At 41.7% G+C, this 26,631-nt stretch overlaps 1 protein-coding gene across 8 annotated transcripts in view; it reads left to right on the top strand.

Moving 5' to 3' along the window:
* SAMD11 (sterile alpha motif domain containing 11) overlaps positions 1–26,631 on the top strand; it is a 133,863-nt gene that overhangs the window by 3,447 nt on the left and 103,785 nt on the right. The gene's annotated exons all lie outside the window — the stretch shown is intronic.

The raw sequence follows: 26,631 nt of genomic DNA, 5'->3' as shown, positions 1-26,631 counted from the left end.
TGGTTGTATGTTCCTGTTTAATATGTTGTTAGTGAGATTTTGGATTACAGTGCATGTATTATATTAGTTAAAGATGGCTAAATGGTAAAAATGAACTGTATACCTCACAATTATTTAGGGATTGCAGCTATGTCATCTATGACCTTTGTGATAATGCCACGGACAGTGTTTTTTACCATCCATTTTTTTCTTATTGCCAACTATAGTTTTAAAGAGAGTCCTGTTTAAAAAAAACAAAACAGTCACTGATGACATGAGCAAGTTTCTGTTCTCCAGCATTGCAGCTTTATAACCCCACTAATGGTATTGAATAAGTAATTTTTAATGATATCGATGGAGCGCCGGTTGCAGACATTACTTCATTGATTTATGAAGATGGCAGTTTCTCGCTCTCAGAGGACAGCGAGCCATTGTAGCGCTATAAGTTGCAGGTTATCATTCATCACCATCAACAGCTATTTATATAGCGCTACTAGCATGGATGGGCCAGAATCACCAGCCAGGAATGGTTTCTCCGCAGAAACAACACCTGTTGTGTTCTGACGTTGTTGTCAACTCTTTTGCCTTAGTTTAAAATGTCCTATCTCACCACATTCCTGGAAATTTACGGAATTCGTCATGGAATCTAGTCTCCATTATTACATGATGGGGTCTCTATAAATAAAATGGCCTATTAACTAACAAAAAAAAACAAACCCCTGAACTCTAAATAGATGTTTTGGTTGTGGAATGGTAGTTACTTCCTACCTAGGCTGTCATCTCATCCAACTTGTGTAGTTTAAAAAAAAGTATATATTGCAAATGCTTTCTAGAATCTCTCTTTAAAGGGGAAGTTGAGCAACATTTGTGAAATGCGATGTGTTATGCATTATTTGCAAATTTTTGTGTGACTGAGGCACATATCTGATATGGTGGGAACAACCACCTTTCTGCATGTTAGAGATAGAGAGAAACAGCTAATAAATTGCAGCCAGCAATTAAGGGGTTACATTTTCCCCAGCTTGGTGGATATACGCTTGCATCCAACAACCAATCAGGCTAGGGAAATAAAGCATGTTTTTTAATTTATTTTTTTTCTTCATTTATTGTTTCGCTGTTCGTTTTAAACACAAATAAGCCAAGGCTGGGACATATGTATTCCTTTTACTATCTAAGTCCTCTACTTCCTTAATGCAAGGACTCTGAAGAGACGATGACTTAGCCACACATTTTATATGCAATTCTCATTCCTTGTATTAAAGTTGAAAAAAAAAAAAAAAAGGACTTTAAACCTGTTCATGCTGGTCCTGTCCCCAATAATGTGGAACCAGCTGGTCCTGTGGATTTATCAGTGGCTTTTATCTTGAGGTGTGATCTAACCTTAGCAAGCGACAGCCAGAGCTGGAGGAGATAAAAAAAAACGTAACGAAAGGGAATTAATGGCGAGGAACAGTAAAATCAATGAAATCTTATAGGCAGACGGAAGAAATTAGTCAAAAAGACAATTTTGCGGGATCAAATGGCAGTTTCATTGATATCACTATTTTATTACCCGAGCTGAATGCATTTTATAATGTAATATATCTGGAGATTTTAAAAGACCTATTTATAAGAGCTGAGGTGTACTTTTTGTGATTTTTTTTTTTTTTTCTTCAGAAAATGCTATGGGCCAAATTAATCTTTTTCTATAGTAAATCTGGTTTAATATGACCTCTGAGGGATATTTTATCTACAAATTGTATTGCTCAGGATCAGGAAGCCAGTTTGTGGGATGAACCAATATTCATGGGGAAGTTCTATCAAGATGCTAAGCGCTATTCACATTACTGGGGCATGAGGTATAAAATGCCTCATGTCTTTAGTAATATGACTAGTTTCTAGACATTTGGTAAGCTTATATAGTTCAATCATCCAGACATAGATCGGAAAAAAATGATGTGTAGCATTTTTATTCAGCCAAATAAAAAACAATAGAAATCAGCACATATAGAAGCAACTAATTAGTCTCATGAAAATGTATTAAAAAAAGATGATTATTAACGCCCATCGTGAGCTGCATTGAAGTATATAGTATCTCACTTACATTTGAGGTCTATAGTTTGGTGTTGAAAGGGCTCTCCATTGAATCGCCTGGGGAATTTAAATATATATATATTACCATGTTGCATTCTGACAGCTGAGGACCTGTCTGCATTTGCTCCCTTCCTTCTCATTTGCTCTGTGGGCTTCCTGTACGATCTGAGCTAATTAAGAGACAAAGTGCTTTTGTTTTGTACTACGGAGTTCCTATTTAACCAATGGCAAAGCATGGGTTAAAAAGAACCTACCAAGAACGTAGGTATTAAAAAAAACAAAAACTGCATGGCTGACTTTGAAAAGTCCGGTTGAATAATGAGTTACATGTACATATTTTATTTTATCTGTTACTTGACAATGGATACTATTTATTTTTTATAGTAGGTTCTTTTTATCTTGTCATTTAAGATTATTTTGTTGGCTGCTTTTAGGTGATATGTGTCTGCTAAAGCTGGGTACACACTACACAGTTTTCATCTAATAATCGGCTAAATCAGCCGACATACGACCGCTCGTTCAAAAGTCGGGTCAGTGTGTGCGGTGACACGATGCTCGGAAGTCTGCCCAAATGGACGATTGTTGCCTCATTTGGTTGGTCGTACCGTTTAATATTTTCGTTCCAATCTCGTTTCCGCTGTGTATTGTGTATAAACTTCCGACCAATCCACAACAGTGAGTACGAAATTACAGTCATTGCTCACGACAACATGGCGGTAAAAAGTCGCTAAAGGGACGTCCGCTCTTCCCTTTATCATCCTAAACAAGGCTAGTGTGTATGCAGTCCATGGACCGAGCGATCGGACCATCGATCGCATGTAAAATCGCTCGGCATATAAAGCTGGTCGTAATTTCTGTAGTGTGTACCCAGCTTTACAAGGCCATTGGTGACTCTCTATAACCATACTTCCAGGTAGTGGTGTAAACTTTTGGCTAAATCTATTTCTGCTACTGGCAACCCCTTACTAGAGGGCAGATCTCCTGAAATCAAAATCATGCTATGAAATTGACCCTAGTCTGTCTGTGTGTGTGTTAGGGAATTTAGAGTGTAAGCTCTTTTGGGGCAGGGACTGATGTGAGTGAGTTCTCTGTACAGCGCTATGGAATTAGTGCCGCTAGCGAAATAAATAAATGATGATCATGTTCTTTTTGTATGATTTTATTTACGGATGTATTTTACAATAGATTCAGGTTGATGGCTTTACAATAGTAACATAAATCAGAGGTCTGCAAGCGGTGGCTCTCCAGCTTTTACGTAGATGCAAGTCTCATCAGGCACCACCATTCAGAGGCACTGATTTAAACTTCTACATTCCAATAGGTTTTGCCATGATTGGGGACTTGCTGGGACTTGTAGTAGCTGCAGAGACACAAGTTGCCAAACTATGGCTTAAATTATTGGAAACAAACACCTTGTGGCCAGAAGGCTTGAAATAAAATATAGAAGGGAACATCAAGTCCGCTTTGAATGTAAAGTGATACTGTTCAGCCGAATCTGAGAGGTCTTATGGCCCACTGATTCCGCTTCCTGCCCACCCACTCTAATGACACAACAGGATCGCTGGGTCAAACTTTTCCTACTCCTACCTTTGTTTCAATAGCTAATAATCTGTGTGCTGTACAGAAACTTACAATGTAACCCTAAAATGCACGTTCCATCCCTTGAATTTTTACCAACAGATTTTTTCTTTTTAAAGTATTAAATAACTTGCTTCCATATAATTGCAATAATCCTGTCTGATGCTTGTTGGTGTGAAGCTGTGTGGCCCTTTTCAAAGCTGGTAGAACTTGTGCTGAGTGGCTGTCAGATTCCTGTCTTTCAAAGTGCAATTGTCTGGGCCGTAAGTGGCAGAGTGTGTAAGGATAGGACAAGATTAAACACTTATTTAACTCTTCACTTTAATGACATCTGGCACCGATATGTTACACTTGTAACGATGTACAGTGTTTGTGAATTGTAATTCTATTTTATTCCAATAAGTGGAAATGATATTGGAAGTGATATTGCAGATTTATCAAGAACCAGACACCCGGCAATATTTACAGTTAGTTGTATTGTAGGATATTGTAGGCTAAATTAGTAACTATACCCTCTTATTGGGGGGAATTCAATGCCCCCCGAATTAGCACGGCGTTAAAGTTATTACGGTAATTTTAACCCGGCTCTGGGGGCTGCGAGCAAAAAGCTGGCGTTGAAACTACCGTAATAACGGTAATTAAGCGCATTATTACCGAAACGACGGTAATAATGTGCAGGCCGCATTACTGTTACCAGTAACGCGGCCAATTGAATTCCCCCCATTCAGTCTATGAACAGTTAGAATAGAACAACCAGGAGAAAACAAATAACATGGGGGGGAATTAAGTCCAAATGCTGTTTGTCTATTGCTCCTTGATCAATGCTGGTCTGTGCTACTCTATGGTGAGCTGTACTACTATAACCTGATATATATTAATGTTTTTATTGGAGGAGTTAGTTTTTTTTTGTGGGTCAGAAAATGCATATATTAACACTTGACTATCATATGTTAACAATATACAAGATAGTGTCATTTGTGTGTTATAACCTGAAACTGGCAGAGGGATTTTCTTTATATATTTCTACTTATTTACATGCTGGATTACACCGAAATCCACACATAGAGCCTCATTTAGAGTCTAACGCAATGTGCGTCTTAAGACGTGGAAGAGTGGGAGTGTGCTGCAGCTTGGTAGGGTATTACGAGTGGCATGCAACCCCAGTTGCGTCCCACTTGTAATACCCTATCAAGCTGCGAGCAGTTCATGGTGGTAGCTAACTATTTGCGCCACCTAATTCCTGCCGCACAGTCTTAGCCCTTTTTTGACGTGTGTAGCGCCTGCGTCCAGGATTTACCTACAGGGTCACACCCCCTGTGTCTATATTATACAAGTTCACGCCTTCACAATTCCGCGTTCCGCCCTTTCCCTCCTAGTAAGCCGCAAGCTGTCGCAAGTGTAAATTGCGTTCAAGATGCAGGCGGATATGGTGCTTGCTGCACATGCGTGATAGTGGTTTTTTGACCGATGCGCCTAAAACGGACTTTGCGTCCGACTCTAAATGAGGCCCATAAACTGCACTTTAATAAAATGTACACATTTGTTTTAAAATAATTTTACAGAAAAAAACAAACAAATTATGTAAAATTACAGTCTGATATTATACACTATATGATGTTTTTAGTAGGGTGTCTCCCTCTTCTGTTATATTATAGTCACCTTTAAAAATAGATCTACAGGGCACTGCATGGTCCATCTAATACCACTTTCATACTGCCGCCCCGGCAATATCCCGGGTTGTTAACCCGGGATATTGCCGGGGCACAGGGCAGTATAGATAAGAAGATTCCCGGGTCGGGCGGGTTCATACTGCACCTACCCGAGGGTTTTAGAAAAAAAAAAGTGAATTTTTTTTTTTTAATTAATAAAAAATACAAAACAAATGTTTACTTAACTTATTTTCAGCCAGCGGTGTCTCCGGTGCGTTGCCGGCTGTCAGGGGGACCTCTGGGTACTAAAATGACGTCATTTCTAGTCCATTAGAAATGACGTCATTTTAGTACCCAGAGGTCCCCCTGACAGCCGGCAACGCACCGGAGACACCGCTGGCTGAAAATAAGTTAAGTAAACATTTGTTTTGTATTTTTTAGTAATTAAAATCTTTTTTTTTTACTTTCCCATTTTTTTTTTTTTACAGTATGAATGGTGAGACCCGGGAATTACACGGGTTGCACCATTCATACTGCAGGCGAGCGGGGTCCAACCCGGGAATTACCCCTCGCAAAATCCCGGGTCTAAGTCCCGGGATTTTAGACCCGGGTTTTTGGTGCAGTATGAATGGGGTATTATTTTACCATGTAGTTTTACCAGCAAGTTTGTAAAACTACTTTCTAGTTAGTTTGTGCCAGAAGGGTGATTAAGTGACACATTTTAAACTGTGGTGCAGAATTGCCCTCATTTGACACTAGCCTTAGAGATTCTTATCCTATAAACTGGTGTTAGAAAATGACCTCTAGGTCAGATGGAGGGAGGGGGGACATATCTATGTATTATGGAAACTTAAGGGTCAATTTATTACAAATTCTGAGTATACTTCTAAAACAAAATCTATAATGTTGACAGTTTTTGATATGATCATGTGTAGAGAAATGAAGCTGTTGTATTATTGCATAATTTCTGCTGCAACACGTTCACAATGTTTCTGTATAGTGAAAAATGACACTTTGCAATGAATGTCACCATACATTATGGACAAAAACACTGGGCCTGATGCAGTGGCGGATCCAGGGGGGGCGATCGGAGCATTCACCCCCTCTAGCAGAAGATAGCCTACCTATATAGGTCCCAGCTGCCAATCAAAACAGGAGGGGGTGGGGCCAATCGCGAGCGGAAGGCGAGGCTAAACGCGGGCCAGCCAATCAGAGTAAAGGAGGGGCATGATTATGCAAAATCGCCCCCCCCTAAACATAAAGTCTAGGTCCGCCCCTGGCCTGATGTAGAGTTGGAAGCAAGTTCAACTGAGCAGCGCACAAAGCACTTTTAGCCAAGGGCCCGTCGCATTGCACTCTGAATCTGCCCCTTGCACCTCTGTGCGCTTAGAGAGGTGGAACGTGGAAGGTAGTGGGTGGGCCTAGCAATGTAAAGGCGTGTCCACCCTCTTGACGTGCTATGCTGAGTTGAAAGAAGCCTCAGTTAGGTCTTTAAGAGATGTATCTTTTGCGGGTACTTTCTCCTGGTGCAACAGACCTTGCTGTATTAAAAAAAAGAAGCATAAAAATAACACCATTTTATAAAAAAAAAGGTGTGCACCCCTTCCTAGCTTAACCAAATCTAGTGCTGTTTGGGGAGGAGAAGCACATTTTTTTTGTTTACATTAATTTTTGTATTCATTTCCCTGCTTTACAGGGCCACTGTGACTGATACACTTCAGTGTGTCATGCACACCGGCCCATAAGGCTGATAAGGAGGCGTTTGTAATTTGCATAGTATTTTAAGTCGTGCTGATCTTGGAATCCTGTGTGAATTGCAGGATGCAGCACATTGCAAGTGTCATTGCTACAAGCTACCCTAATCCCAGATCCCATATACATACAGGGAGAGAGACCTGTCACTACTAGCCAAAGTGAATATTGGCCTACCAAAAGCATTGCGCAGCAAATTTCTAGACACCACTAAATGCATCCAAAAGTTACAGGAATTTCAGATCGGTGAAATCTAAGTTATCCCTGCAGAAGTTGCCATTTATTTAAAGTATATGACAATACCATTCCTATTTTAGATTATCCTCAGCTCCCTAGTTGTATGCAGTCTTTCTATTGGGCATAAATACATCTTAAACAAAAACTAAAAAAAAACCTTTCAGTTGTTTTTTATTCTTTCCTCTTCTGTGGAAAACAGCATCAAAACTTTGACACACAGTCTTCCTCCTGAGTATTTATCTCCGTCAGCGCCCCCCTCCCCTCCTTCCTCCTTCCCTCAGTTGGCCACTGTGTGGTTTGCTCAGTGCGTTCTTATCTGAGCGCCCCCCCTGCCTGTAACTGAAGGCTTGATTCTCCAGCTGCGCCCGTAACGCGTCCTTTCCCCCCCTCCTCATGCGGTCAGACCTCACAGCTGTCAGATAAACCGTCTCTCTGTGCTGTCGGGGGAGGGGATCTGTCAGCCGCGCACACAGATATTCAAGCTAACAATTCCCCTTTGAAAGCTCTCAGGAAATGGGCAGGACGCGTATCCCCTCTGTCTGTTGACTGCGGTTTCAGTGACTCAGGGGCGCACTACGATGCGCGGCGGCTCACATGGAGGGGACACAGGGGAGGAGAGGGGGGGAAGCCCAGGCTCCTTTCATAAGCACCTTGTTCCCCTGCCAGGGGGACCTCCCACCCTCTCCCTTCAGCACGACCAAGAAACTGTCAGCTTTATGTGCTGGAGTGTGGAAATTGCTTCCCTGCCAAATCCCCGAGATGAATAGGGCGCTTTCTTATTAATAATTGCTATTAGTGGAACGTGTAAGTCCCAGGATCCGGCTGGCGCGGCTCCAGCCACGGAGCTTGTGCTCATCCCTAGCTCTCATCATCATCACCATCACCATCACCATCTATTTATATAGCGCCACTAATTCCGCAGCGCTGTACAGAGAACTCGCTCACCTCAGTCCCTGCCACATTGGAGCTTACAGTCTAAATTCCCTAATATACACACACAGACAGATCATCCCCAGCTCACCTTCCACCCACCAAGGGTTAATGTTTCCGAGGAGGCAGCCCACCCTTGTCGCATCCAATTTGTAGTGTCAGGGAGGCTAGAGGGGGTTTAATTAATGTCTGCGCTCTGGTTTGAGGCTGCGTTCGTGCGGGCCTTTGGGGGTTTTCTGTGATTAGGAGAATTGATTTGAAGAGGAAATTACTTGGCGAGGGCGAAGGTGGGGAGGGAAGGAGGGTGGATGATAGTGTCGGAGGAACCGAGAGATAATTGAAGGGGATAAGAGGTGCAGGGGAGGAGGAGGAGGAGGAGAACAGCTTTTGGCGACGGGAATACGTGAGCAAAGGATAAGTGAGGGTTATAGGGAGGGTGAGAGCGTTCGTGTCTTATAGTCGGCAGCAGCCTGGGTACAGGGTCAGGAATGGCACAAAGCCATAGATAAAACCCAGTGTATGTGGTATTTTAAGCACGTTCTGTAGGAAGCGTCAGTTGTTGTAGTACTACAAGACCCAGCATGCCCTTCCAACAGCATGTTCCTTCTTGTAGTTGCACAACACCTGGATGCTCTCAGGTTAGCACTCTGTGTTCTATAGTAAATCCTACTAGTAGATCTTTAACCTGGGTGACTACAGAACATAGACAGTTGTTAAAAGATATAATATATATATATATATATATATATATATATATATATATATATATATATATATATATGTGTGTATAATATATAATAATATATAATATAATGATAAATGTAGCAGGTTTGAAGTTATTATATTTCATGCGGCGTAAATATCCGAAGATCCCTCTGCCGCAATGCTCTCCCCATGGGCTTCAGCCATTGGGCACATGTTCCGAAAATCTTTGATTTTCAGAACTTGTTAAATTGCGCTAATTAGCAGTCCCCATAGACGTATATGGGGACTGCTTTGAGTTTGAAGAAAGAAGCAAAGCAGCAGATATCTACGATATCTAATGTGATGCCCTATTTATGCATTTCAACTATACTTCCGTCCGTTTTTAGGGTATTTTTATGTAAAAACTGATTGATAAATAGACACCAGATACACTTAAATTAATTTACTGTCCTCTTATAATTGTTTTGATCTTCATCATTTTTGTGTTGCACGTCTGACATTCCAGTTTTGATATTATGGTTTCTAGATTTTAATTTGTTTTAACAACTGAGCTTCTGTAATGTTTTGACTATGACTAATGGCCTAAACTAATGTCTGATAACACAGTGGGCCTAATGCTTTTGCATGTAGCACACACATAATAGGCAGCTTTATTTTTACACTGCGGATTAGAGCTGAGCTAGGACACTCTCTCCAAGCCTGAAATTTTCCACCCTATAATGCAACATGGCTTTGACAACGTGCAAAATTGCAGCCGGATGTGCTCCTAATTCTAAATCGGGCCCACTGACTTTTCAATGGAGCCCTTAACCTGAGGGGCCTATTATAAACATTTTTAATGTGGTGACTTGCAGTATCCATTTTCACCTTCAAGGTAGACTATATCCATGTGCTCAGACAAGAATGGTTGGAGAGACATCATTATGACAGCTCCCAGCCAGCAGTATATGAAAGTGATATGAATTAGTTTATATTACTCAGTTATCTCTGTCACTTGCATGATTGGATGTCTTTGACATTAAGTTTTTGTGTTAAGTTGTAACTTGGTGGTGCCAGTTAAATTTAATTTTTAACCGCTGCCATTAAATGAACCTAGGCGATCACCTAAGGTGCAAATGGTTAGGTGTCAGCAATAGAAAGCATGGCATAATGTCACTGATTCAGTGATAATGCCTCTCTGGTGCCCACACATGGATCACTGGCCCCTGACATGAAGGAGAAGCACCCAGCAACTTCTTACATATATGTTACAATGAAGGTGTAGCGCTTGGTTATCATGTCACAGGAACCGGGGAGAGGGGGTATGGGCGCTAGAGAGAGTGGTGGGAGGGCTGCCGTAGCTCACCCTCTGCCAACGCTGCAATGGTTTTTTGTCTTGATGTTGGCGGGTTGGGTGACATTAGGTAATAATTAAGTTTCAGTTTGGGAGACTTTATAAGCATTAGCATCAATACAGCGAATTTATATTCATGGCTGTCTAAATCTTAAGTCTCCGTATCTATTTTTGTATTTGATACCACTGCACATTTGCACTTTTTTGTCTCGCTCTAAATGAGATCCACTAGTTATGCTAGCTGTCACCACTAGTTCACCCTGTGAGTCTGCCTACAGTCATTATGTTGTCACTTGGAGACACAAGTTAGGTTTTTCAATAGCCCAATATGTCTCGGTTTGAACAGGAGCCCAATAGGTGGTACCCAGGAAGATGGCTCTGCCTGGTTGCCACGGTAACTACAGCCCGTCTCTGAAGACAGGAAAGGGCAGACATCTCTTATCCCCACTGTCTGCAGCTTCATTGATGGAGTGAGATTAGATGGACACAGATAATTGAGGGTCACGGCGCTCCGTCTAACAGGCTGTCTTCAGGGAGGTTAGAGCACAAACGCTCATCCCATGGTGTGTAGATGAGAATGAAAAACAGAATAAAATGAGCTTTGGACACCTGAAGTCACTTATTGGGTAATGAGTCCGTTTTCTGTAGTGAGGCAGGGGTACCTCACAGTAATATAAAAATGATTAGTATTTGTATCATTGCAGACTTATTTAGAAGTTCTCAATATATAGCATATTCCTAGCACGCATATATGTTCACTAAACCCAGTGAACGTGTCTTATTTACTATGAATCCTTGAGAAAACATTTCATCTTCTCAAACTAGCTATGTGATAATGGTTCATGGCCAGCAACATGTGAAGCGGATGCCTTTGTATGCCACATATAATCTCTTTTCTCTATAGCATGTGATGTAGGTTCTATTCTATATAGCACATGACTCTACTACTAAGAGACGGTTCATGAAAATGTTATTGCAGCTGAAACCATATTCGTGCTCTTCAGTAGTGTACTATCCATGTTGAGACACAATTTTTGCAGCGTAGCTCAAATTTGCATTACAGATTATTAGTACATCTTTGGGTTAATAATGTCATTTTTTTTTTTTGGTAAGAAAATCTGAATTCCCACGAGAAGCCAGTACGCCCTGGAAAATCTGCTGATTATTATGTTATCACATGTCTCTGTTATTCTTTCTATTCCGTTTTCAGTCTAGCGCAAAAAAGCCACTTTTACTTTGCATTTGAAGTCTTTTGCCTGTAGCTTGTTCATAGCATGATCCTCATAATACACTGTGCTGCATAATTGTTGGCACTTTATAAATAAAAGATAATAATACTCAAGCAGTACAGTTCTGATAACCGTACTAGAGCAGACGCTGTTTTCTGGTCACATGGGCAGGCTAAGCTCCCAAAGTTTGCAATGAGCTATACGCCTCTGTTTGCAGACGATTTAGCCCCCGAGTGGTGGCGGCGTTCCTTCTGTTCTCCACCTGCAGTTTGTCACGCCGCATATGTTTGCAGCCTCTGGGGAATTGGATTGGAGGCGTTAGGTCCCAGAATCCTTGTTGACTTCCGTGGTGGGGAAACCAGCCAAGCTTTCGTACACCTGGAAGCTCTGTTCCTTCCACTCCCTGTGCAGTGTTTTTTTTTTCTTTCTAACCCCTGTTCTGGGTGTCAGGTAAGGAAGCAGGGAGGAGCAGGTGACTCTCTAAATAGCTGATAAAAAGACTGTTTTGTTAAGGCTTGCACCTCTCTGTACACACACCTCCCTGTGAGGCACTAATGGTTGTGGAAGTGAGCCAGACACAGAGTTGAGTAGTGGAAATTCCTTATGTGTGAACCATTTGTCTGTTGGACATGAAAGAAATAAATACTCTTCTTTCCCCTGACATACAACACACGTGTGTGATTGTATACTTTTCTTTTTTTTTGCATTTAAAGGGCCAATGGAATTAGAATACAAGTTGGTTCAGTATAAACTAACATGTAACAATGCTGTATATATAGACTTATATATTGTTATTATATATGGGCAGAACAGGGGCACAGTGGTGGCATTGCTACTTCGTAGCGCTGGAGTCTTGGGTTAGATTGCAACTCTGTCCGTGTGGAGTTTGGATGTTTTTCTCCAAGTTTGGTTGAGTTTCTGTCAGGTGCTCCAATTTCCACCCACAGTTCAAAAACATACTGGTTGGTTAATTGGCTTCTGACAAAATGATCCATAAAATATATACAATATATGTGTGTGTGTTCTAGGGAATTTAGACTGTATGCTACAGTTGGGGCAGTGACTGAAGTGTCATAGGCAAACTGAGGGGGGTGGGTTTCCTAGTGCCTGGAAACCCCCCTCCAAGCCTGGGGCACTGTATAATTGAGGTGGCTGGCCCCTGCTCCCGCTTCACACAGCTCTGCTTGAAAAGTGAGAGCTGCGTGCACCTAACAGTAGTGCACGCAGCATTGCACGCAGCATTGCCCATGTATATTATGGGGATAGGAAGAGTTGGAGTGCAGCCAAGCACTGTCTAATATTATAGCTACGCCCCCATTCATGATGGTCACACCACTAAGTGTAACTGTAGCCTTTCTTGGAGGGTCAAGATGATGCACAGGTTGATTTGAACATAGAAAGTTATTGTTTGGTCGTTTTTAATCTTACTGTGATTGTGTGATATTTGTGGGCAGCCCTTTGAGCATTCTTGGTCATGTTACAGTTTTCTCCGTTCTATAAACATGGGCCCTTGTGTTTACCTTCTGCTCATTCCCACATCCAAGCTCAGGAACAAGAGGCTTCCATTCCCGATAAGCGGCGATGCTTGTATTTCACTAGCAGTGTTATTATGTAGGTCATGCCTCTACAGTTATAGCTCTGTAAATCTAGTTCATTCAGCCTACGTGCAATGTATGTGAAGAAGAAGCTGAAGAGCTGGAGCTCTGGACAGTGAGCACAGGGATCAGAGTTCAGGAACAAGACCATTTCCAATGACACCCTAAGGGTTATATTGACTAAACTGCAGGTTTGAAAAAGTGGAGATGTTGCCTTTAGCAACCAATCAGATTCTAGCTGTCATTTTGTAGGATGTACTAAATATATGATAACTAGAATCTGATTGGTTGCTATAGGCAACATCTCCACTTTTTCAAACCCGCAGTTTAGTAACTATACCCCTAAGTCTCTACATGGATTCTTCCAACACTGGCAGCTCTGCATTGGAGGGGAGCGCTGGCAGCTTTGGGCTCGGGAAGCAAACACAAGGCCCAGGATATTGTAGCGCAGTGTTCCAAATGGTTGTGGCCAAACTCTGTGGAATTGGTGTCACTAATGTGGGTGTGGTTTTATGCGGCCACTGAAATATATGGAAACTCACCACATAGCAGCCCAATATCACCAATATTCAATGGCGAGTCTATTCTAATGACATCTGTAAAATATGTGGAGCTTTCTAGTGACCACTGTTTCACACCGAGCATTGTAGTGGCTGATAGAATATAGAAGGAGTTCTTGTGACTACTATAAAATACAGTGAGCGCCTTAGTAATCTATATACAATAGAGAGACCATCCTAGTGACACTGTACAAAACACTGCATACTGGTAACCACAGTGCTGACACTGTTCTGTAGGCTACTCTGTCTGCTGGCTTTACAATGCAAACCACCTCCACCCTCCTCATAATTAGGGGCTTTACTGTGTAGTCCCTGCAAGCCTTTCCAGATGTCTGTGGTGCTGTGGTCCTTCCACTCACCCATCTCATGTCATATTGTGAAACTACATTGTTATGATTTATAGATTAGCGTCAAGCACTTCATAACTGATCTCAGCCATAACCCTATATTGTATTTTTTTTTAAAATTAACATTATAAACTGGATGTATATTGGGAACATGTCAGATTCTAGAAGCTATGACAAGATGACACTTGATCTGTAGGTCTAGGTAATTATGTGTGTTGTACAAGAAGACCTAAGTGTCTGTTTAATGTTTACGGGGCTTACTAAGTAAAACAGTGCATGTAGAATGCTTGTGTGGTCACCCATAGTAACCAATCAGATGTTAGCGGTCATTCATCAATTATAGGTTGCTACGGGTTACAAAGATTCCATCGCACAATAGTAAAGGACAGCTGCACCTAAAATACAAAGTACATTATAGAAAAGAAATACTAATACCAAATGTAAAAAGTTCCCATACTGCAGCATAGCATGAAATGTCTGACCTTGGGCCTCCTTTACAAAACACACAGTGCAATGGCGTGCCGGCCCAACTCACTCCAAGGTGCACACTTTCTCCCTGGTTTAAGGAGAGGCATCCTTAATGTAAAAGTGACGCTAGGTGTTAAGAGGGGTAGAACAATTTAAAGAGATGTAATGTGCAAAAGTGTAAATGTCACATCAAAGTCCAACCGTCTAGTACCACCTCTTTCATTTAATAAATGTTTCACAGTTTCTCCTAAAATACTGCACAGTAGGGTCAATTTGATAGCAGCCAATTAACCTACCAGTATGTTTTTGAAATGTGGGGGGAAACTGGAGCACCCAGAGGAAACCCACGCAAACACGGGGAGAACATACAAACTCCTCATAGACATGGCCATGGTCGGGAATCGAACTCATGAACCAAGTTCTGTAAGGCAGAAGTGCTAACCACTTAGCTACCGTGCTGCCCCTAAGTTTCTGACACACGTGTAAAGGTAATAAAGCAATTCTGGATTTGTCGTATTCTCAGTCCTGCTTACTAGTAACAATGTCCTGTGTTTTTAATGCTGATTGCCATCTTGCTCCACGAATCTATACAAATTATAATTTGCGCATATTGTGGCTAATGGTGAGCAAAGCTGATTTAGCGCTACACTTCATCTGTTTTGTGCAAAGTACATACCGGTAACCTCCAATGTGTTTGCACTTGCTGTGCTGCTGAGTGCAAGCTATTGCCCTGTTGACTGCTGTTATGTGCAAAAGTGGCGTACAGGGGCTGTCTGCAGGGTTTTTCAAGGGCAGGAAGTCTGCTGTGCATTGGAAACTATCTCCCCCCAGCATCGCAAACTTATTTCATGTTCTTTTAATTTGAGAAGCTCTTTATGCAAATATTTGTGTGAATGTTATTAATATCACTTTTATATAAACTGTTTAGGGGTCCTGTGAATGGTAGACAATCAACACAAGTAAATAGAGCAGGCAGCATTAAAAAAATCTGTACGTGGGTGCGGAGTAATAGGTTCATAGGCAAACCGAGGGGGTTTCTAGTGCCTGGAAACCCCCCTCCAAGCCTGGGGCACTGTATAATTGAGGTGGCTGGACCCTGCCCCCGCTTCACACGGCTCTGCTTGAAAAGGGAGAGCTGCGTGCACCTAACAGTAGTGCATGCAGTATTGCCCATGTATATTATGGGGATAGGAAGAGTTGGAGAGCAGCCAAGCACTGTCTAAAATTATAGCCACGCCCCCATGCATGCTGGTGACGCCCACTGGCAGTGTGGTGTGGAAACCCCCCTCTACGAATCCTGCGTTTGCCCCTAAAGTTGCACTCTCATCACCATTTACATGCGTTTACTAATTGTGATTTTTGATGCCTGGTGGGTAAGGGGTTCTCACTCTTTCAAAAAAGAGCACCTCTGGAGTGTTTGATACATAGGTAATGCAAAAGTTACTGACTGTTGGTTGTTTAAAATCACAGCTGCTGTTTTTTTCGATTTGCTTCCATAGATTTCTGTTTGCTTTGTCTGTTTGTTTGATGTCACTTTTTAAAGCAAATGTGAAATATTTTTTGAATACCTCTCGTTCCTTCTAGGACCTTGATCTTTATCTGTTCTCCTTTTTACCTTCTACTGCAGTTCTATACACTGTTACTTGTTGAATATATAGAGCTATAGGAATAAAAGCTACCCTGATGTTTTTTTCCAACTTTTTGGCATGGAGTGGCAATTTTCTTTTTGTATTAGGATATGAATGATCTATAAACATTATGCCCTGTTATGTTTTTCAATATCAGTCCAGTCTGTTGATATGTACCTAACAATCTATTTTGGTTGACTAATCCTGGCATCCGAACTCTGTATGTCTTTCCCATAATATTAGAAAAGCACTTTAAACATTTTTATATGTGGATCTTGGCTTCTGACAGATTGTGTGAACCCTGGAGTCTGTGGCAGTCTCTACCTGTTGGCAAACCTCATACTTTAATATATCTTTGCCTACTGAGTTTCATAGCAGTTGTAAAACTAACAGTTTGTACTAACAATAGCAAATATGTATTTGCTGTATGTTATCATACAAGATATTCGTACACTTCTGTGCTCTTAGTGCATTCAGCACAAATACTTTTGTGCACTTAAATTTGAACTCTTAGGGGCATATTCAATTCTTGGCGTTTTCCGCCGCGGAAAAACTATTACGGCATTACGGTAATAGTAAGCCGGATTTCCGCTCGCAGCTCCCTGAGCCGCGAGCTGAAATCCAGCGAGAAAAGTACCGTAATACCGGTATTTACGCGCACTATTACGGTAATAGTGAGTGCGCCGCATTACTTTAGGCAGTAACGCCAACAATGGAATATAGGGGGAGAGTCAATTCCGCCTTGTTCTATTTCTGAGATCCCCTATGCTTGTGGTGCCTGGAACAGGGCTTGATTATGATGAATGTTGACCTGAAGATGTGAGCAAAAAATTTTGCTTAATTGAGGCCCATTTCCAGGAGCAATGAACCCCCGGGGGTAACTAGTGATTAGCCGATATTCCGCGACTTTGCCAACATAATTTAAAACAGCAATGTGTTTGAAAGCATTCAGCACATATACTACAGTGTACCTGTTACTTGCTCACAGAAGAGAGGTGCTCATATTGGACCTCATTTAGAGTCGGACGCAAAGTCCGTTTTAGGCGCATCCAACAAAAAAACACTACCACGCATGCGCAGAAAGCACCAAATCCGCCTGCATCTTGGACGCAATTAACACTTGCGACAGATTGCGACTCACTACAAGAGAATGGAAGGAACACGGAATTGTGAAGGCGTGACCATGTAAATACATCCTGGACACAGTAAGGCGCAGACATAACACACGTCAAAACAGAGCTAAAGCTGTGCGGCAGGAATTAGGTGGCACAAGCGTTAGTTAGCTGCAGGAACTGCTCACAGCTCGATAGGGTATTAAGAGCGGGACGCAACTGGGGTTGCTTGCCACTCGTAATACCCTACTAAGCTGTGGCACACTCCCACTCCTACACTTCTTACACGGACTTTGCGTCTGACTCTACATGAGGTCCTTTGTGGGGTGAGACCACTATTTTGAGAATGCATCTTAGAAACTGATTACATCTTGGTGATGTCACTACTTCCTTATGCATAAATAGATTAAATATTAGTTTAGCCTGCAAAATGACTGTCTCCACCTTATGTAGTTGTAGGTGAGGCTAAACATAAGTGTAGTTACATTGCTTTTACCTGTTCACATTTATCCCAAATATTGTGATATTACTTTTAGCATACCGCATTTAATTAACACGTTCTACAGCTGTGACGGATAGTATTTCAACACAGCTCATTTTAATCCCCCAGAACATTATGGAGATCCTTTTACTGACCCCACCACAGTTATCTTGTGTTTGACAGTCTGTTCCATTCTCCTCTCCCAGTAATGATGGATTTAAACTCCCTGTAAACGAATTACTAATCTGATACACTCCCCCTTGTAGTAACTGCAGCCAAAATGTCACGTCCCGGGAGGATTTTCACGGAAGATCCGTTTTTTTTTTCTTTCTCCTCTTCTGCTTTGCATTATTTGGGAAACAGAAATTATATTTCCTGATGTCGGATGAGGGTGAAAAGGAGCAGCCATTTTTTTTCTCTTTTACATGAGAGAGATGTATAGAACTTGGGGTCTAGTGACCATCAGTAAATACGGTTTAATATATAAGCCGCAGTAAAGCAGATCTGCGCCAGAACAAAGGTTTTACATTTTACAAAGGTCAATTGAGATATTTCTAATAGAGTTGAAATTGGTAGGTTTAATGCCGAATCAGTGAAAATATACCGTAAAACTGCATTATTAAATGCAATAGATCTTTCTGTCAGATATGTTGGCAAATGCAAAAGAGAGAGAAAGCCAATATGTTTTTACAAGGAAGTGGAAGTTGTTATAAGAGCTAAAAAACTGCATGTCAGAAATATAAACAGACCAAATCAGAGGAGGATAAAAAACATGTACAAAGCTGGTCTAAAAGAGAATAAACACACAATAAAATGCACTAAAGCGCAAACAGAAGAAAAGATTGCAAAGTCTGTAAAAGAAAAAGTGACAAAACTAAAATCTGAAGGGACTGGATATGTTGAAAGAGACTAAGAAATTGTAGACTATGTAAATAAATATTTTCTCTGTATTTACTGTTCACAGTGGTCATCTACACTTGAGGTGAGATATATATTCTACAGTAATGTAGACACAGCTTTGTTTATTGCAGAAGAGGTGTTACTAAACTAAAATTAAAAATAAGGCAGAAGGATACACCCAAGAGTATTAAAATAACTAAGAATTGTGCTTGCAGTGCCATTATAAACATTGTTAACCAATCGCTGCAGACAGGTGTAATTCCAGGCGACTGGAGAATGGAAAACTACACAAAGACAGCGGAGGAGAATATGATAACTACATCATGGTAGGAAAATTAATGAAATCGTAGATTTGCCGGCTATTTAGGGTAAAACAAGTAGTAAGATACAAGGCAGCATGGATTTGCTGTTGAGAGATCATATCAAATTCTGTTGATTTTTTTGGACTCAAGTGATCAGGGTGGAAAAGCGCCTATTGATGATTTAGATCTTAGCCACGCATTTGATACAAGAAATTAACTGACGAGCTTTCGATTTGACTCAGAGATAGAGGAGCAGATAAAAGTTTGGCTAAAGGACAGAGGACAGTGTTGTAGTCAATGGTGTGAGCTCAGCGGAGTCATTCAGGGATCGGTGCTGGGTTCTGTTTTGATTAATGCATTCATTAGTGATATTCCGTGTGGTCTGCAAGGGAAGATATTTATTTTTGAGCATGATGCCAAGATTTGCTACAGAGCTGATATCCCTGAAGGGGTAAAACAAATGTGCACAGCTTTAGAGAAAATAGAGGAAGAGTCTCAAGTGTGGAATCTTATACGTCACACATCAAAATTTTAAATAATGCATGTGGGGCACAGCAATTCAAAGAAGCGGAATGCTAGGTTATGTCATGTCAACAACAACACAGCAATGGAACTTTGAAGTTTTAGTGTCAGATGATGTGAAGGTCAGCAAGCAGTGTAGTCAAACAGTGGGGAAAGCCAGTTGAGTGTTTGGTTGTATAGGAAGAGATATGCTTAGCTGGAAGAGGGAAGTTATATTGCCATTTAATAGGTCACTGATAAGACCACATGTGTGCAGTTTGGGAGGTTCTATCTGCAAGAAGACATTCATTAAATAGAAAAAGCCAGAGAAGGGCTACTAAAATGGTGCATGGGCTAAAGACTTTAAGAACTCCAGCCTTCAAAGGGGACACACAGAGGAAGGAGGGAGAGCACAGACCTCTGTATGCTGCGTGAACTTCCCGCACTGTCCAGAGGTGGTCATGTGATGCGGAAATGAGCTGACCCTGTTCTGATAAATGGACATGTTGCCCATAGTAACCAATCAGATTTTAGCTATCATTTTCTAGGCTGTATTAGATAAATTCTAGCTAGAATTTGATTGGTTGCTATGGGCAAAACTTCCATTTTTCCTTTTTAGAAGGTTTTGATAAATCTACCCCCAGCCTGTAATATCCTGTGAATGTTATAGGATACAACCCACAAACAAAGTAAGTGGTTAGCACTTCTGCCTCACAGCGCTGGGGTCATGAGTTTAATTCCCAACCAAGGCCTTATCTGTGTGGAATTTGTGTGTTCTCCCTGTGTTTGCGTGGGTTTCCTCTGGGTGCTCCGGTTTCTTCCCACACTCCAAAAACATACTAGTAGGTTGATTGGCTGCTATCAAAATTGACCCTAGTCTGTCTCTCTCTATCTCTCTCTCTCTCTCTCTCTCTCTCTCTCTCTCTCTCTCTCTCTCTCTCTCTCTCTCTCTCTCTGTGTATGTTGGGGAATTTAGACTGTAAGCTCCAATGGGGCAGGGACTGATGTGAATGAGTTCTCTGTACAGCGCTGCGGAATCAGTGGCGCTATATAAATAAATGGTGATGATGATGATTGTTCATAGACAGGTTCTTATGTCAGAGTAATATCATACTGTAAAGGGTGGGTCATTTTTCAGGAAAGCTGTGGGCCACAAAAAGTATTGAAAGGGCCGTTGCCAGCTGTCAATATACCAGTCTCAGCAAGAATACAGGTTCGGCCATAGTACTTTGTGGAAGTTAATCTGCCAAAAACTGTTCACAAGACCTGGGGGTAAATTTATCAAGCTGTGGGTTTGAAAAAGTGGAGATGTTGCCTATAGCAACCAATCAGATTCTAGCTTTTATTTTGTAGAATGGACTAAATAAATGATAACTAGAATCTGATTGGTTGCTATAGGCAACATCTCTAATTTTTCAAACCCGCAGCTTGATAAATGTACCCCCTGGAATCATGAAGCCGGACACTGACTACGTGACTCCACATTTATGTACTTTTTATTCTCTTATGGAGAGGGATTTTCTACTGCTCTGTGTCCATTCACCTCCCTAGAATCTAGTCTGGCTACTTGAATTACTGGATTGACTTGTAATTTGATTGATTTATTTTCTCTTCCGTGTTGCCTCCTATCCGTGCCAGGAAAAAGCTGTAATCTCAGCACTGGGACTGAGGTGATTTGTTCCCTGTTCAATAGTTTTTCATCATATTGAAATATATTCATGGGATGCTAATCGTATAATTGTGGGAATACATATGGAAACTCCCTATGATGTCAGTGGAAATGCCGGGGCAATAGTACTCCCTTGATGTCCTGGATTATCTATAACTTTCTGAGCTTACTTTTATCAAACGTTCAGCAACAAATGATGACAAAAAAAAGAAAACCGTTCTCTTACAACTAGTGCCAGAACAATTATATTTTAATTCCCCCAACACATATCACATTGTGGCAAACGCAGATGCTTTGTGATCATTCAGTGTCTCGTTTATTTGGATTCATCTGTGCTTCTTAGGCTACGTCTAGATGGATGATTAGTTTTCATCTCTTTAAAGCTGCACTACCACCTAGTAAAAGATGCAGCTCGCTAGCCATGAAGGTTGCACAATACAGCAGTTTTTTCTGGGACTCCTGCATCCCCAAATACTTAATGACAGCCTGGGCATGCTGGGATCTGTAGTGCACCAGAGACAAAATGGATTTAATACTTTAACATTACCCCACACCTGCTGACCCAGGGGTTTGGGAAGAGTCCCAGCGCTATCAGCATGTGGCCTAGACTTTTTTTTTTTATTGGCCGATATCCTTAGGGCAGGGGTAGGCAACCTGTGGCTCTCCAGGTGTTGTGAAACTACAAATCCCAGCATGCCTTGCCACCTATCTGCTGGTTATCTACTGGCAAAGCATGCTGGGACTTGTAGTTTCACAAACACCTGGAGAGCCGCAGGTTGCCTACTGGCTTAGGGCTGGTTTGGCATTATGGCAAGGGGGACCCCACACTGCAGGTTTCCCTGCTATAGTGCTACCAGCCCAGGCTGTCAAAACCCTAGTGCTGGTAATATTACATTTGGGTGCACTACATGCTTTTTGTCCCCATGATTTTGCTAGTACCAGCCTAGGGTGGCAGCACTAGGGTTGGTTAAGCTAAGCTGTTTTTTTTTTTTTTGAGGGGGTGCATGGGAGGCACGCCATTTATTTATTTTCGGATTCTTTGCTACAGCAAGGTCTGTACTGAGGGTCATCATCAGCACAGATCTTGCGCCAGGAGAAAGCACCCATAGCAGATGTGTCTCCTGAACTATCTGCCCCCTCCCCCTCGGTATAGCACGTAAAGAGCGTGAACAAGCCCTTACATTGCTAGGCTCGCCCACTTCCTCCCCCATTCCGCCTCTCTAAGCGTAGAGAGGTGCAAGGGGGGATCCGATGTCTGAGACCTATCCTTGGCTACCAAGAGGAACCAAAAGCGCTTAAGCACTTACCTGTCGGCTGTAAATGTTCACTAGTTACGTTATGCTCATTGGTGTGATTTACGTCATCACAGCATGTTCCCTCTCCGTCCCCCACTTGCACCCTTGTGGGAGGTCTCCTTCTAATTCGGGAGTTTCCCTGACATTCCAGGAGAGTACATCACTGAGGAGTACGACACTTTAAAACACTTTCTGCCTCAGGAATTTTCCCAGTGTGAAGAAACATCTATAGTGTACAGGTAACAACATACCTGGCAACTCTCACGGAATGTCTGGGAGACTCCTGAATTCCGGGTAGGTCTCTCAGACTCCCAGAAGAGTAGGGCATTCTCCCGAAATTGGAGCTTCTTGATGCGATTCTTGAGGAATCGCGTCATTTTGGCCCGCCCCAACCCCCACCAGACCCCCTCCCCCTGGGTTTGCGTCATTCCATCACGGGGGCGGAGCCAAAATGACGCAATTTGCAGAGCCCCCATATGCCCACCTCCCCTCCCGGGATCTATGGGTAAGTATGGGTAACACACATAGAAGTCACACTTAGTTACACTAGATCAGGTTTTGCTATTTTCCAAGCACATTTTTGTTAAATTGTACATTAAGTAAGATGGTCCTTGTAACGTTATCTCTGTTATCCAACTTCTGAGTAATACTGGTCTTGGTTATAGGCCAAAGTCTAGAAAATAAATAAACTGGAAATGCCATTACTATATGTGGCCTTTAACAAATTGCGGTGATATTCATCTATTACTAAATTGCAAGCTCTGTGAACAGATTTTAATTCTGTGTTGAACTTTACAGCTGTGCTTTGGATAGGACGGTATAAAATGTAATTATGCTTGATGTTTGATAGGATATCTGAAAATTCAAAGGTTCCTTTTTCGGCATAATGGTTCCCTTGAGACAGAGTGGTTCAGATCTGTGGAGAATTTCTCAAAGATATGGAACAAAGTATTTTGACTCTTTAAATGGAAAATATATCTTCAAGTTGTAATTTGTAAATAAAAATATTCAAAAAATATTTCGTCGAACAACTGCCACTGGTGCCCACCATGGCAGGGATGCTTTTAAAGGAGTTTTTTGTTTTGTTTTGTTTTTTCTCCTAAAATACTGCTAGTTCCATCCTCATTTATGTCTTAAGTAAAATGATAAGAGTGAGAGGCACTTATTACATGTGTTACTTGTGTATTTTTGAATATTTGTACTGAATATGTGTGTGTATGTTAGGGAATTTAGACTGTAAGCTCCAATGTGGCAGAGACTGATGTGAGCGAGTTCTCTGTACAGCGCTGCGGAATTAGTGGCGCTATATAAATGATGAGGATGATGATGATGAATATGTGTTTTTATAGTCCTTTCACAGTGAGAAAAAGGTTCTGCTGCTGGGCACAAATCAATGTAAACGTAATCTTTCCATCCCTTGAATTTAATTCCAATATCTTGCAAAGTGAAATCTAGTTTTCCCTGTGGTACAATTAGTGGCGCATTCTACCCCTGCCCACATTTAGCTAGGAACACCCTAATCTGCCCAGCTCCTCGCATTAGAAGGTGTGCCCGTTTGCAGCCCTTGTAGATGCCTGACACGCAGATCCACTTGCTTCTCCCAAACAACAAATGTATGACCTCACAAAACAGCAAATACGCTATGATGAGAGCATGTTTCCAATTAAACTCTTGATCCTTGATCTTGGACCTATTGCTTTGTGGTATGTTGTACGTACGCCGCTATGATGACAATAGGCATATTGATGTAAGGGTCTGAACCCTGTTCAATTGTTAGTAGAATGTAACACAGACATGGGAAAAATCCATCCCCGCACACCTTCAACGTAACACCTTGTTCCTGGTACATCCAGGGTAGAGGGGGGAGGAACAACCAGGAATGCAGTAATGATCACAAGTGGGGAGATGAATGCCAGGCCTAGATTCAGCTGCTAGTTATCAAGACATTAGCTGGTAAATAAATCGGTCTTAAAGGAATAAATCACTTTTTCATGCTTGCTTATTATACAAATCATTTTAAACAAAATTATTATTATAAGAATACAGTATTCCACATTTTCCCTTTAAATTGGAGATTTGGTATATGAGAGTTCCTTTCAGTATTATCTTAAAAAAAGAGAATACAGTCGCACTTTTAAAAATGTTCAATATTCTTTCCACCCCTCAGACAATCAGTCTGATTAGAGCGAACCAGCTTCATCCTGGGCACCTATGAACTGTATTCGCTAACAATGGCTTCCGGCGCTTACGCTGAGATTCGTCCATTGTAGCAGGAAGGTGCCGTATGGTACTACACCTAGTGTAATGTGCCATCAGGGAATGTGAAGCCTTGATAAAACTCCCGAAGGCTCAAACCATCTTTGGGGTTCTAATACATTGCAGGAGGTTTTTATGCTCTGTTTTGGATATTTCATGAATGTTTCTAATAGTTTTGTAAAGATTTTGCTACGGAAGTGTCCTCACAAGAGATCTGATCCATTAAGGGATGGATGCACACTAAGCGCAATATGTGTTTGTTTTAAACCGCACGTAAATCAGGTGTACGTCCGCCTGAATTTAATAAGGAGCGGATCTGAAGATACGCATGGCGATGAATTTGGGTAAACAAAACATTTTTTCCATGAAATACGTTATTTGGGATGTTATGAATGTCTACTATACCTTTTCACAGTTGCTCCTGATTGCAAACACATGTCCTAGCATACATACTCAGCCGCTATCACTAGTAATGGCCACCTGACCTGTAGCTGAAGCAAGAGATACGGCTGAAAAACAAGTACCTTAGGGATGTCCAATCGGACACTGCTGCGTGCGCTCCAGTTTGGCACACTCTTACTGTGCTTTGACTACGGGCATACGTCCAGTCCACACCAGTGTTCCCTCCCTGAAATCGTAGGCTGTATTGTGTCCTTTGCGCAGAAAGATGAACAGAACGTTGTTGCGTTCAGTGGTGCGTATTGTACAACTCTGGGCATGCAGATTATACGTACAAAATTGCGGTTTACGTCCCGTAATTAATCAGGCCCAACATATTTTCTTTTGATGCTGAAATAGGTACAGGCAGCATCTACCTAAGGAGTAGGCAACCTTGTACTATGGCAGACACCAATTATAATTTTTGCAATAGAGCTCTGAGTCACTCAGTGACTCAGACATAGGAGTGTATTCGTGAGTACATTTCCCACTCAACAAGACCCCATAGAGATTTCAGGGAACAGGACAACTTCCGCTGTTTTGTATAATGCAGTGTAGTATTCATTATAGACCAGTGAGATGCAAACTCAGGCGTTTTGGTTGTGGTTGAACTACAAGTGCCAGGATGCACAATCAGTCGCTGCTCCACAACAGCTGAAGTGCCACAGGTGACCCAGGTCTATTATAGACAAGGTTTTCTGTGCTCATTGTGTAATGATGCAGGTACTGTCATGCTCTGTCCTCATCACTACTGTATCAAGGTTCTTGCACATTTGTTTAATGTCTGTTAGGGGATATCTGTGTCCAAAAGGTTTTTGGGAAAAGTTGTTTGGAAAATGTAAATTATATATATGTTCAGTTCACTTTGGAAAAGGAATTGTGTAGTGTAGTGAAAGTAGACCTCATGAGTGGTCACTATTGTGTTATATGCCGAGAGCAAGAAAAACTGCGGTCTGTATTTAACATGTGTGAGGTGTGCAGAGGTGGAGAAGGCTGTAGTATACATTGCTGCTAACAGGTTACTTTATTTATGCATTTCAGGAGTGACGTGTAGAAATATGGCATTGTGCTGTGAGCAGCGCCAGAGTACAAAAGAACCACTTTTAACTACAGTCACAGTTTTTCTTCTCTTCTATCCCCAGTATTTGCAACTAAGCTTTATTTATGTGGATGAGCTTTGGTATTTCCTGGCTTCCCTTTCACCCCTGGGGCGCAGTAAATGAACTGAAGTGGATGGGAAGATGGCAAGAGGCAGGGGGCAATATGCGACCTACTAGGGAACTGATTTTTTACTACTTCCAAAAAAAAAAGTTCTGCTTCATTGTTATAAAGGCCCCAATGAGTCCCTTAGAGTTTTAGGTTGAGATGCTCAACCTGATCACTGATCACTGGACGACCATATCTATAGCCAATTAGGTGACGCATGTTGTAGGCCACGCATGTTGTAGGCCACATGATAAAGGTCTGGATATTTGGTTCAGACATGGGTTCAATGCAGTCTTATGATTAATACATTTTTGGATCTAGTAAAACATTCTGAGTCCACATGCTGACCAATGCTGGGCCATTGTATTCAACATTGACCAAATACCCATGTATAGTCAACTTTAGGCG

Source organism: Mixophyes fleayi, chromosome 11 (assembly GCF_038048845.1).
Source record: "Mixophyes fleayi isolate aMixFle1 chromosome 11, aMixFle1.hap1, whole genome shotgun sequence".
In the NCBI taxonomy this organism is placed as follows: Eukaryota; Metazoa; Chordata; class Amphibia; order Anura; family Limnodynastidae; genus Mixophyes; species Mixophyes fleayi.
Note: the sequence above shows the minus strand (reverse complement) of the source record. Positions and strands in the feature narration are given on the sequence as shown.